Source organism: Lissotriton helveticus, chromosome 5_1 (assembly GCF_964261635.1).
Source record: "Lissotriton helveticus chromosome 5_1, aLisHel1.1, whole genome shotgun sequence".
NCBI classification, from domain to species: domain Eukaryota; kingdom Metazoa; phylum Chordata; class Amphibia; order Caudata; family Salamandridae; genus Lissotriton; species Lissotriton helveticus.
The window spans coordinates 308,036,379-308,048,907 of NC_136065.1; the positions used below are offsets into that span (position 1 = coordinate 308,036,379).

Consider the following 12,529-nt stretch of genomic DNA (forward strand, 5'->3'; position numbering starts at 1 on the left):
GACCCAAGTGCATGGACAGTCAACATCGAGAGGAGAGTGGAGATGGTATAAAGGGGTTTCATTGCACCTTTATAATTTGCATCGTTGCAGCCTATTTACTTGTTAATGATTATAATAGATCACTTGGACCACTGGAATTATGCTGAAGGGATGGTCCAAATTATGCAACAGGGTCGACCAAATGATACTGCAAGAAAATGCAAATTAGGTTGCATAATACAGCACAGTTTGTGATAGTACAACTTAATTATTTTGTCTTTTTTATACACATTAACGCTATTGTGGCAAAGGTTATACGTCATTACTACCAGTTTAAAACTGAACAGCAGCAATAAGCAACAGGAAGGTGACGAGTCCACCTTTGCGAAAGACTTTCCACTGTGTTGCAACACGTGTTGCCTCTTTTTTTGGTAACTGCAAATGTATAATTTTGCTAAGTTCGCCCGGGTCGCAAAATCTCCTATTTCCAGTACCCTGGTTTATCACCAACTGAAAACTGTGTTCTTTTTCTGCCTTCTAATTCATGTTTAACTTTATAATGTAATATGAAATTGTGCTACCTAAAAGGTAACCAAACCAAGTCTATCCCTTGGAGATGGGGTGATCAGATGGTAACTTCCTGGCTTTGTGGTAGTGTTAGTCCTATTTACGGAGCAGTTTGAGTGCTGCTCTTGGGGAATTTTTAGCCAAGATGAACACACTCGTCATGAAGCTGCTTGTATTCTAGCTCAGTCCTTCTGGTGGTTACCTACACAGAGTGCATAGCGTGCTGCTGCTACACTCATAGTCCAGGCACCAGATAATCTGTGGTACAATAACTTTCCAACTCCTCCTTTCCCTGTGCAGAGTTGATTGGTGAGCTCACTCTGACCCATTCGGTGCAACGCGGATGTACTATGACCCTTTTGCTGTGTCCCTTTGTAACCCAAGAAGAGTCTTGATTATCACCAGGGCCCACTCTACAGCTCCCTAATGTAATGCTGGCCCTGTACCAAATCGCTGCTCTCTGTTCGCCTATTGACACCTATGGCCTCTATGACATAAGTGTCCCATATCACTTGTGATGATCACAATTCTAATCTGTTACCTCGCACCTCTTGTCCGTTCAGCTAGAACAAAAACAGGTGAATCGAGTACTTTCATCTCAGCTACTGGAAATTATGTGGGACTGAATTTGACTCCATTGTTTTTTAATCATGCATGCCTTTACAGAGAAACCAATGATAAGCATGTCAATCTAGGCTTGGTCTCAAAGTGCCAGTCCAGCCTGAACTGTCAGACCACACCTCTTATAAATAGGAACCCAATCAAACTCGGACCAGTTTCAGCTTGTCGGGGCTCATCTGTGAGGTGCAGCTTGAGTCCTGCCGCACAGCGAGCTCGGGACTGGATCAGTTCATAGTTCTACTTACACAAACATTGATGGACGGAATCACTTTTCATTGTCAAGACCACGGAGAGCAATGGGCTTATCTGCCCTGTCACCTGCTTGACCTAAGCAGATATAGACCGAACATTGGCTGGTGCCCACTCTTGATATTTTGTTGAAGGTGCAGGAGGATGAGTAGACGGCACTTATGTACTATGTGTGTGTAGAGAGGCGTGGCTGGCAGAGGTATGTGGAGAGTGCTACAATGCTGACTCTTTTGCAATGCTTGGGTTGCAAACTATCATCTGCTTTGCAGGACTTACACTGTCATTCGAACACGTAGAGTCGGTAGTTCTAACTTTTGTTTGCAGTGAGAGTTACAGTAATGGTTGCCTATATTCTCATTCCAGTTCTGGGCTTTTCAATGACAGCCGGGTGTTGTAGTCTTGTCTTACTTCCATTCCTTTATTCTGGCAAAACCTCTACAATCAGTGATTTGTAGGTGAAAGGTGCAGTACTTGAGACCATGCCATAATGACCTGGAGCGAGATGCCTACTCTAGCTGGGCGCGGTTCTGTATTTGCGTTGACCGGGGGCGCTAGGCTAGTCTCCTCTTCAGGTGTCTGCAGTGCAGGTAGAAGGACTCTAGGGGTTGCACGGGTCGGTTTTCGCGCCTGTTCCACCACAGGTTAGGGTCTTGTAGTTCAGTGCTGATCCATCAGCTACTGTTCCGCTCCGGGTTTTATTCCCCGCCACGCCTCCCAGTTGCGCCTCTTTTGCTTCACTGCGCTGGCGTTGCAGTGGTCTCCTCTCCGGGTTTTGTTGATCCGCTTCGAGTCGCCCTTCTCGTGTTCCTCCTGACCCTGCCGCTTCACACGGACGCTTCATTTCCCCCTGCCGTGCGCGGCCGCATCTCGCACTCCAGTCCGGACTTTCCCCTTGCCCCTCTGTGCTGGGCGGGCGGGCGGCGTCTCCTGCTGTCTGGGCGGACATGTGCCAGTGTCTGCCGGGGAGGAGCCGGGAGAGGAGCAGCCGAGGAGTGTGGAGCGCCGGGACCCCCGCAGCAGCCCCCGGACCCAGGGACCGCATTGCTCGGAGTCTGGCTTGAACCTCCGCCCCCCATGGGTCGCGGCCGGGCCTCGGAGAGGAAATGCCAAGGAGAGGAGGCACCGCAGGGATCTGCTTGCGCCAGGTCGAAGGATCCCAGGCATGTGTTGTGGGCGGGAATGGGAGCAGGCGGGGAGGGGGTGCATTGATGAGAGCTGTCGTCATGCCCGAGGTCTGACCCGAGATTAAACGCCGGCATGGAAAGATGATGGAGGGGTCGAGGCGCATCAGTACCCCACAGAACTGCACGGAACTCAGCCGTGAATTTGTCCCTACCATCATTGTGCTCCCTGCATACAGCACCGGCTGGTGTATAGCAGCACCCAGTTCATAGCCTTCTCCTTATTCCTTTATTCACTCTCCTTGTATGCGCCAGCCCTTGTGCTCAGCCCCAGCCACTCTGTTCTTAGTCCAGCCCTTTGTGCATAGCCCCACCTACCACCTTGTTCATGATCTTAACCGTCCTTAGCCCCACCCCTGCATGTCAGCGCAAAATCTATTACCCTCATCCTCCAACACGGTTTCCTAATCCCCGCACGGAGCCCTGCATCCTCACTGTGCTCGCCTGTCGGTGCCCCGCACTTTACTTAAGCCCCCTTGGGATTTACCCGCTCTTCTCCAACTGTCTACTCTTGCAGCCTCGCGCCCAGGCACGAGAAGACCGTTGTGCTCCCCCCCTTCTTCACCACCCATGCAGTCAGGTCTATGGTATTTTACTGCTTTTACCCAGGGCTTTAAGTGGGATGAAAAAACTGAGGTGGCCTCTCAAATGGGCGTGACCAATGTAATTAAAGGCGTGGTTTAAAAACATGTACTCTAAAAATCTGTGCTTAGCATATGGTGCCGCCCGACTTATATTTCACTGTTTGTCATTGTATCCAGATATATGATAGAACAAGTACCATCATACCTACAACAAGTCAGAACTATGGACTTTGTCAATGGCTGTTAGTTAAATAAGATAAACAAGTAGCAACTATGGCTTGTATATAATTTTGAAAAAGTTTGCACTAAAAGCCCTGGTGACACCACGCCAATGTTGAGGCTTATGAGTTTCAAAAAGAGAAGGGAAATCCAGCGAGAAAATGAATCTCTTTAAAGGATTTCCCTTCCCCTACAACGCTCACCTGACATAACGGCATGCTGTAACTACTCCACTAGTGAGAAGTGAGCAGTGTGAGCACACGTACATTGATGTGCCTGCTGTCACTGCGGTCCGGAAAAAAACGGACTGCCTGTGCAAGGGCACAAAACGAAGCCGGATAGAGACCCGTTTCAAGGCCTCCTTTAAAAAACGACCGGTGCTCAGCACCAGTGAGACCCGGCCCACTTAAAGCCCTGCGCTTCACCCCTCCACCGTTCTGCCGCTGAACACTCGTCCCCATAGACAGACCGTAAGCCCTGTATTTCACTGTCCTGTGTACTGGATTTCTGTAACAGTTTTCTGCCATTGCCCATCGGCACCCGTGATATGTTCTTTTCCCCGGACCTCTAATTTCCTACGATCTGATTCCTTGACCACACAAGGGTTGCTCACACCACAGTACCTCCTCCGCAGCCTCTGTAGAGTTTGAAACTTAAGCGTTGCTCATAGAAAGCGTAGCTCAAAGTTATATTGTCATATATGTTTTAAAGAGGCAACCCAAGAATGGTATTTTTTTGGGGGGTCACCAGAGGGAGTAGACAGGAGGTGATGTGAGTGGGACCTGGTGATGGGCCGAATGTAGGCTTGTAGCATCCATGCATCTTTTACAGTTTCAGAGCAATACTGCAGGTGGGAGTGAAAGTAGAGGAACAGAAAGGACTCTAAGTGAGGCAGTTGTTAAGGCTTCGAGACGCATGGTAGAGGAGGGTTTACCAGATTTTGCCTTTCCAAAGTCCACTTTGAGATGAAGGGACAGTGTGCGAGTGCAGTAAGTGGAATGGCCTGTCCTGTACCAGTGCACAGTGCCCCACGTAAATCAGATGGTCTGTTCTAGGTTACTGGCAGTAGACCTTGGGTAGAGCATCACCTTGTGTGTCACTGTATGTGAGGTTAGTGCTTTTCAAGTCAACTATTACATTGCGAGGTAGCAGAGTTGACACATCACGCACAAGCTGCAATTGTCCATTTCATTTAAATGAATAATCGTTAGCTGCTTGCTTAAGTTTTTGCTGGTTCACAGAAGATTGAATTCCTGTGTTGGATATTGCAAGTGGTAGATGGCTGAACCAGGGTATACGTATCAGCAGGTGTACGTTTTCACAAAAATTAGGATGACCGAGTGCTTACTTGTTGTTTACCTGATTAATGGTTTGTTGTTGATGATATCTCCAGGTTATGAATCCTGTGAAGGGGATGAGTGACAGAGAGACCTGTCTGTGACTGAAGTACTATGGAATGTCAGCAGTATATGTAGGTGGAGTGGTCCTTGGCCAATATCTGTTGTCAAGTTGATTAGATGTAGCCATTATCTCCATTATTTGTGCGAGAGGCCGTGCATACCCTGATCACGATTTTTAGTTTCTCATTGTCAGTGTGATATTAGTGTTTGTCTGTGTATGTAGAATGCCTTTGTCTAGACGGTAGGGGGTGTAATAAGTTAGAAGTTGGGGAGGGGTTGCATGGGATCTGGAACTCCCTATAGGTTTGGTGCTTGAAGAACAAGCATTTGCAATGCAATTGGTCTCTCCTTTGGGACCTTGTATGTATTTAGCCATCAGCCCATTAGCCTGGGTGCTGAAACAACTATTGTTCTTTAACATGGATGGAAAGTAAGCACCAAACTGCGTGACACGCCAGGTATGACGTGTCACGCAGTTTGACATGGAGATAAATATTGCCTTTCAGCGGGAAATGGTATAGTCCAAAGCTCTGTTTTTAATATATAAGCAGGGCCTTCGGTGGTCATATATCTGAAAATACAGGATTTGAAAAGATTGTCTGAGGGTGCTCATGGAAGACCAGATCTATGGACTGGAATCTAGAGAATGCTGAAGTGATTCTAGTATTTTACTGACCTCTTGGTCGTTTTCTATCAAGAAAGTTAAATAGAGGCAGTTGCCAGAAAAATAAAAAAAGTCCCTCAGTAGAAAGCAATTCTGGTATTTTACTGACCTCTGCTGGTCGTTTTCTATCAAGACAGTTAAATAGAGGAAGTTGAACCGAACAAAAAGTCCCTAAGTAAATGCAGACAAGTCCTAGGGCTGATCTCCAGAGCCCACACAGTACATACACATTTAAGTATATACTAAAGTATATATTAATAATAAAGTATATATATTAAAAAGGCAAAGATTTAGCAGTTTGGCAATTCCACCTTCTACTCAGACACTTTTAATGACAGGGAAAGTAGTTTTGTGGTCCACTGTGCCAAATAATATGGAGCAGTTGCAGAGGCACAAAGTTGGTCCTAGTTCATGCCAGAGGCCGGGCCTTTTCTAATGTTTCTGCTTCACAGGTGGAAATCATCTAGAAGTCACTGAAGGAGTTAAAAGCACCTGAAGAGCTGCTCGATTATTGTAGTTTGTTTAAATGATCCCTGGCAGGGATGGGAAGTCACAGTTCGGTTGGTCCCTTTCTAGGTGGGCACCAAATTTAGTGCAGAATGAAAGTGGTTGGAAACCGTGGCGGTGCTGTGGCATGAAGCTTTAATAGTAGCCGGAGGGAAGTGGACATAATTCTGATACTAGTTGTAAACACGCTCGCTTGGAAGTGGAAACTGCCAGGTTGGTGGCAGTGGGAGCTACAAGAACATGGGAAATTAAGTGCTAGCGTTATGCCCCCCCCCCCCCCCCCCCCCCCCCAGTACAGCTGTGCAAGACCATGGATTGTGGTTGATGAAGTAATGGCTTGAAGAAAATGGAGTACGTTGGTATGCATCTTTTGAAATCCAACCTATCTTAGGTGGGCTTGCCCATCATATTTTCTTAATGGAACATTATATGACCAGGTAGATGTTGGATCATAACTCAGTCTGCAACATTTGTCGTCAGCGTTGGTTGTTAAACATATGTGCTTTTTATGGATTACTAGGTAATCTTGTTTTCTCCCTAAATGGGTGCATGTGGGAGTGCTTGTGGAAATATCCAGTTTGTTGTCTTTTTAGTAGAATTGGGACCGTGTCTAGTGTAAGTCTGTAATGTTTACTCGGACATTGTTCGTGGATAAGAGGACGTTGGAGCCGCCTGACAAACTTCCATATACGGAGAAAAGCAGCCTCGCTTTGTTTTTTTCTGTAGTTTTCAGGCACCCCCTGCAGCACATGTGTTTTTTCACTCTTGGACGTTGAGAACCTGGATGGAGTTTAAGCCAGTGCAATTTGTGAGTAGTGGCTTCTTGTTTGAAGGTGGTGGTTGCCATGGAGTGAAGGGTTTTATTTGCGGTTGGTTATTTCCCTTTAGGATGAAAAAATGAGCGAAACCCATCGATTGTCAAACATTTAAACCCACTAGTGGGGCAGGGCGTGTAGGAGAGAAGGATTAACCAGATGTGCAGTGAATGTAAGCCGTGTGTTTCTGCTGGGAGCTCACATTTTAACATAAACAGGATTTAAGAGCATACAGACTGAAACAATACCCCCCTGTAACCTTGTGATCTCTGTGCCCATTCATTCCAGACGCTAAGAACAAAAATGTAATCACATTTTTCTCTTAAGGCAAGAGCATTTTTCCGAAGTAAACCTCTCCAAACACATATCGCCGATGCTTAGCAGACACTTCCTGGATGTATGCGAAGGAAGAGGTCTGATAGCGCTCTGCCTTAAGCGATGTGAAAGAGCTCTGCCTTAAGCGGTGCTTACCAGCTCTTAAGAACACCGAGGTCTCTCCAGTTCTTTGGCAGCTGGTCTTTTAAGTGCCGTTTGTTCCTCTTGCACACACAGTAGATATCACACATATTAGCGCGTCTTCTTCCATATTCGCATTCTAAGTGTTTCAGGGAAAGACTGCAAAGATGCAATCCTCTTTGGTATCGCATTATAGAATGCTGCAATACTTCTTGTGCACCTCCTTTTGGTTCATGTCCGTTTCACAACATTAGCTTTTTCCATCCGTTGTGGAGGGTATTCGGAGGCAAAAGCCCTTAAAACTGGACGCCCTACTTGCACCTTTTTTATTTGACAGACGTCCTTCTGGATTGTAATACATGGGCATGTGTGCCCTGTTTATTTACTCTCAGTAAATAGTTCTTACCACAGTTTTAAAAACCAGCATTGGCATAGCCAATAGGCCTCGCCTTTGGGACCTTAAACGTGTTTAGTTATCCAGCACAATATCCTTGGTGCAACAACATTAACTGTTGCATGGCTAAACACTTATAAGGTCCCAAAGGCGAACCTATTGGCTATGCCAATGCTTGTTTTCAGAAATGCTACTACTCGTTTTTTCTTTTTCATAAGCCAAAGAGATAGCTTAGTGATTTAAATACTCATTCCAAATTTCTGAAAATTCCACAGACTCGAGGTGCCTGAGCATTGCCAGATCTACAGATTTATCATGGGACAGCTATGGGCAGGACATTAGCCATACTGATTAATTATCCATTTAAAGAAGCAGACACGAGTATATATTAATTGTGTATGGTAGTGAGGCCTCTGGCTCATTCCTGAGCAATAATGATCCACATTAATACAAAATGGTATGGTATAAAGCGCTAGAGGATGCCAAGAAATAATGGCAGAATTGGTGAAAAGCTCTTCAAATACCACTAATACAGAGCACTGCCCAAATGGAAACAAGACTACATTGCCTTAAATATTTTATGATGGTAATGCTCAGAGTGGGCACAATGCGGTATCACATAGCTTTTTATGCTCTATAAATGATCTCAATATAAAATGACCTTTCGGAGCAGTGTCAGTTCCCCAGAGGGGGATTTTATAAATATCCCCAACTAAGAAATTATTTGAAGCAATCAGAAATGCAATGGAACAAAATTGAATTGCTAGGAGTACTTAGTAAACCAAAAACAACTATATACAAAGCATTTATTCGATCTTAATTTGTTATTTACTAAATTGTAATGCACAGCTAGCTGAAGCATGGGCCAAGGTATTTCATAATAATGAGATGGTAGAGTATAGTTCTGCTTCAAGCAAGTAAATATCTATGCACTTTTGGTATTTTGACTTGCCTTGTAAAACTGTTCTATTATATCCCGGGTAGACTACATGTATGGGAATGTCGAGCAAATTCATACTGTCCCAGATGTCTGATGCAGAACGCAGATTACATACATATGTTTGCTACTTGTATAAAACTCACGGAATTCTGACATGATAGTTACATAATGATCAGATATGCTGGTTATGGATATTACTCTCGCTGTTCCCTTTGTATTGTTAGCAAATGATATATCCAGGCCTAAAATTGGAGCCAGTTGGATAGGGCTAAGTTTTATAAAAGTGGGCTTGCTGTGTGTGTCTGTGTGATGCCACCCTGAGAGTTACTTAGCCAAAAAACAACCACTGTCGTAACTTCTTTTTCACAGTAAAAAAGTTACGGAGATTTAAAATGTTTTTAAAAGGTACTGAAGCTAGAGAACAGTTCAACAAATAAGTATGAAATCTGTAACACCAATCAATGCCTAGAAGGTACGCACTGAACACAAACTCATTCAGACGCCAGTATTTCAATTGGTGCTACACCGTGCATGTTTTTTTAATTAATAAAGGCCCGGGTTGCCAGAGGCCCACAGGGTGTGTCATTAGTCAATTAGTGCAGCCTGGTAAAAACAAATGAGTGCTTGCTTCACCAAGCACATGTTTCAGCAAACCATTGCTTTCGAGAAAAGCATCAACGCGGTTACTAACTGAGTCAAAGTACGACACGTTCAACGGACCTATTAAGGAAAACCCCTGTGCTCTTCTCGCCGTTCACTTTTTCCTAAATCTTGCAATATTGTTTCAGTAGTTGCTAGGTAACACGCCGCAAAAGCTATCGAGGCTACCTATCTGAGTGTCGGAAGATGGTGGAGTCTCGGAGCAGGTCTGCAGGTGGAAAGGTAAAGTCTGCTCTCTGTGTTTTTTACTGCACGTTCACAGTGCTTTTCAGAGAGAAATGCATGGAGCCTCTGTCCCCCCAGTATTATACTACCCTAAGTTCCCCGGGCATAACACTCTGCAGACACTCACGGGCCAGACACTTAAACGACAGAGCAGATTGGCGTTATTTGCAGGTTTTCTTTCTGTTCCATGTGTCACCAGAGAGCCATTTTGTGCCCCTGAATGACCTCTGAATACTGTCTACCTTTCTTTATGACTCTTTTGTACGCACTTTAGCCTATAGACGACATACTTATGTTCTTTTACCCAACACTATAAGCAGAGTACTCATTTAATGGAGGGCTGGTCTAGCTTGTGCTAGATTTCCCCTAGCGGGAGCAGGAACAGCGGCGCACAGCCATGCTAATTAAAATAAAAAGATGGTCGGCACGTCGCTGCTGTTTTAAAACACTCGTGCTTGTGCTGCGTCTGTAGACGCTGAGGGCGTGTCTGGTGCTTCCCTTGCGGGAGTGAGCAGCAAGGCGCGATAATTACTAACAGATGGGGCCGCTGCTTGCCCCCTGCACGAGTGCCCATAGAGAGCAGTGCACACATGCACGAGTTTTAACAAAAATGCTGAGCGATGCCTAGAGGTCTCTCTAAGCAGTGCTTGCACGCTGCGTAGGCGAGACCTAACAATAATGCCACGTGCCTCCACTATAAAGTGAAAGATCAAGAGGCTTAAAGGAATGTGATTTTCTGCAAGTAAGATTCAGGGTATACCAAGTTTTAATAGTGTTGGAATGGTTTAAAAAAGTCTTAGGTATTTAATATCTAAGTGGGAGCACATTCTTCCTATTTTTGTCGTTTAAACCTACTTGCAGTTTGTGGTGGAAACAGCTGTGAAACAGATGGGTGAACCCGAAAAGCTATATATTTCTTGAAAGTAAACAGTTCAGAATTCATCAATAGGTCATTGAGTAAGATCGCTTATGGTTTTCCCAAAGATACAAAATATTGACATCAACAATAATATAAACAAGCATTGGCATAGCCAATAGGTCTCACTTTTGGGACCTTATAAGTATTTAGTTATGCAGCACAATATCCTTGGTGCAACAATATCAACCGTTCCATGGCTAAACACTTATACGGTTCCAAAGGTGAGACCTATTGGCTATGCCAATGCTTGTTTCTTTTTATTAGAGTTGATATTGTAGTTGACAGAAATAACAGTTTTTTAAGATTTTCAGATGAGATAGGCGCATCTGACTGGAAGTAAGTGAAGTCAACGCCCCTCTGAAATTATAGGGGCACGAGCAGGCGAAAAAAATAAGCAACACCGCGGGAGGAGGAAGGACGGGGGCAACAAGCAATGGGGCGGTGGGATGTAGAAAAAACAAGTACCGCAAGCCAATTGTGACCAGCCGAAGGACACATAAATAAATGTATGAGTTCAGTACTTGGTCTAGGTTCTCTATCAAAGGGACAACACAAAGAAGGAAGGACCTTTTTGAGTATTTTTTTTTAAGACACAGCAGGTCACCCGGAAGCAACAGTGCACATACGCTGCTTGCAGGCTTGATATAAATACGAGCAATGGGGGAAGGGAGTGCAAGCAGTAAGGCACACATAGGAAAGCAATGATGAGAAGGGACTGGCGAGGGAAACCATTAAAAACAAGACTCCTCCCACGTCCCACAGAGCGAGAACTGCACGTTTTGCTTCAACGCAGCTCGAAAGAGGGTGATGCGTCGTCTGACATAACCCACTAAATACTTTAACCCGTCGGGAAAGCATAATCTGAGCGATTTCAGATCTTGTGCACAAGCGCACTAATTATTGTATTGCTTAGGATACTTGAACGCAGATCAAAAGCAGTAAATGACATGTAAATGTCAACATCCCATAAAGCACCAACAGGAGAGCGTAAACAACCCCAATAAAAACAAGTGGGAGGGGTGGGGGAGTGCACACACGCGCGCTAAGCAGCAACTGTTTGCTCTCTCAAAGCACACACTCGTGCTTGTGGCACGCCGCTGTGCACACCCGCAAGCTGTATGCTGCCACAAGCACGAGTATGTGCTTGGAAAAAGAGCTGTACGACGGCTAAAGGTCTCCTATGCAGCGAGGACCTAAAAAATAGAAATAGCTGACGTTTTCATCTGAAATTTTTTGGCTCTATGGGAGATTACAAAAGCAATATACCATTACTTCTTTCAGAACCTTCTGGTCGCAGAGATAAATTGTGTTTCTTGGTTGTCTAAAAACATGCGATGCCCAGAGCCAACAACTGAGCTGCAGCTTATCAATATTCATTGTGTACCTTCCATGCAGTAATTCATATGGTAAAGGCTAATGAATGGAAAATAGATCTCAAGGAAACCTATCCACTTTTGAAATGTGCTGTAGATACTGAGTTTAGGACTAGTGTTTGTTTTGTGTAGCTTTGAATTTGGGGCCAGCCATATTCTAAAATTCAAGCGCGCAGTTTGTAAAATGTGTTATTTCTTGCTCAATGGATTACATTTGGAAGTCGGATATGGAGAAAAATTACATTAATAATAAATGTTAACTATTCTGTGTGCCTATACTTCTCCTGATAAAACCAGTACTCCAGTGGTGTTGGTGGGCCTATCGCCCAAAACAAGAAAGACTTCAAAATGCAACGTAGAGACATCACATTTTCTCAATGAAAATTACCCATTTTAGTGATTTGGGTTGCTTAGGAATTTGAGCCTGACCTCGGCTGCCCCCCAGTGAAACCTACCAAATCCAGACATTTCAGAAAATTAGCCACAAGGGGCTAGGGAATTCAGGGTGGTATGACATGCGTGGCTCCCATTACCCCATATTTATTTTATTTAGTCTGAATGCCCTGCAAATCTAAAACTTTGGCTTCAATCACACATTTCCTCATGTTTCTGTGAGGGAAATTTCCAGAATCTGCAGGGATCCACAAAATTCCCACCACCCATCATGCCCACATTTTTCCCAGTATAAACTATATTATACTTGTGCGGCTAAGCCTATTACCTGCAAAAGGAACGGATGTTAACTGACCATATGAAGTCCACATGTTATGTTATTA

General features: G+C 44.6%; 1 protein-coding gene across 18 annotated transcripts in view; it reads left to right on the forward strand.

Moving 5' to 3' along the window:
- RERE (arginine-glutamic acid dipeptide repeats) overlaps positions 1–12,529 on the forward strand; it is a 1,170,479-nt gene that overhangs the window by 178,443 nt on the left and 979,507 nt on the right. For 2 of the 18 annotated variants that reach the window (XM_078642321.1, XM_078642331.1), the window contains exon 1: positions 2,365–2,576. The exons of 13 other annotated variants lie outside the window; for them this stretch is intronic. The gene's annotated coding sequence lies outside the window, so the exon portion shown is untranslated. Of the gene's footprint in view, positions 1–2,364; positions 2,577–12,529 lie in introns of those variants that run through there. 3 more of the 18 variants (XM_078642329.1, XM_078642332.1, XM_078642315.1) reach the window with 2 other exon arrangements.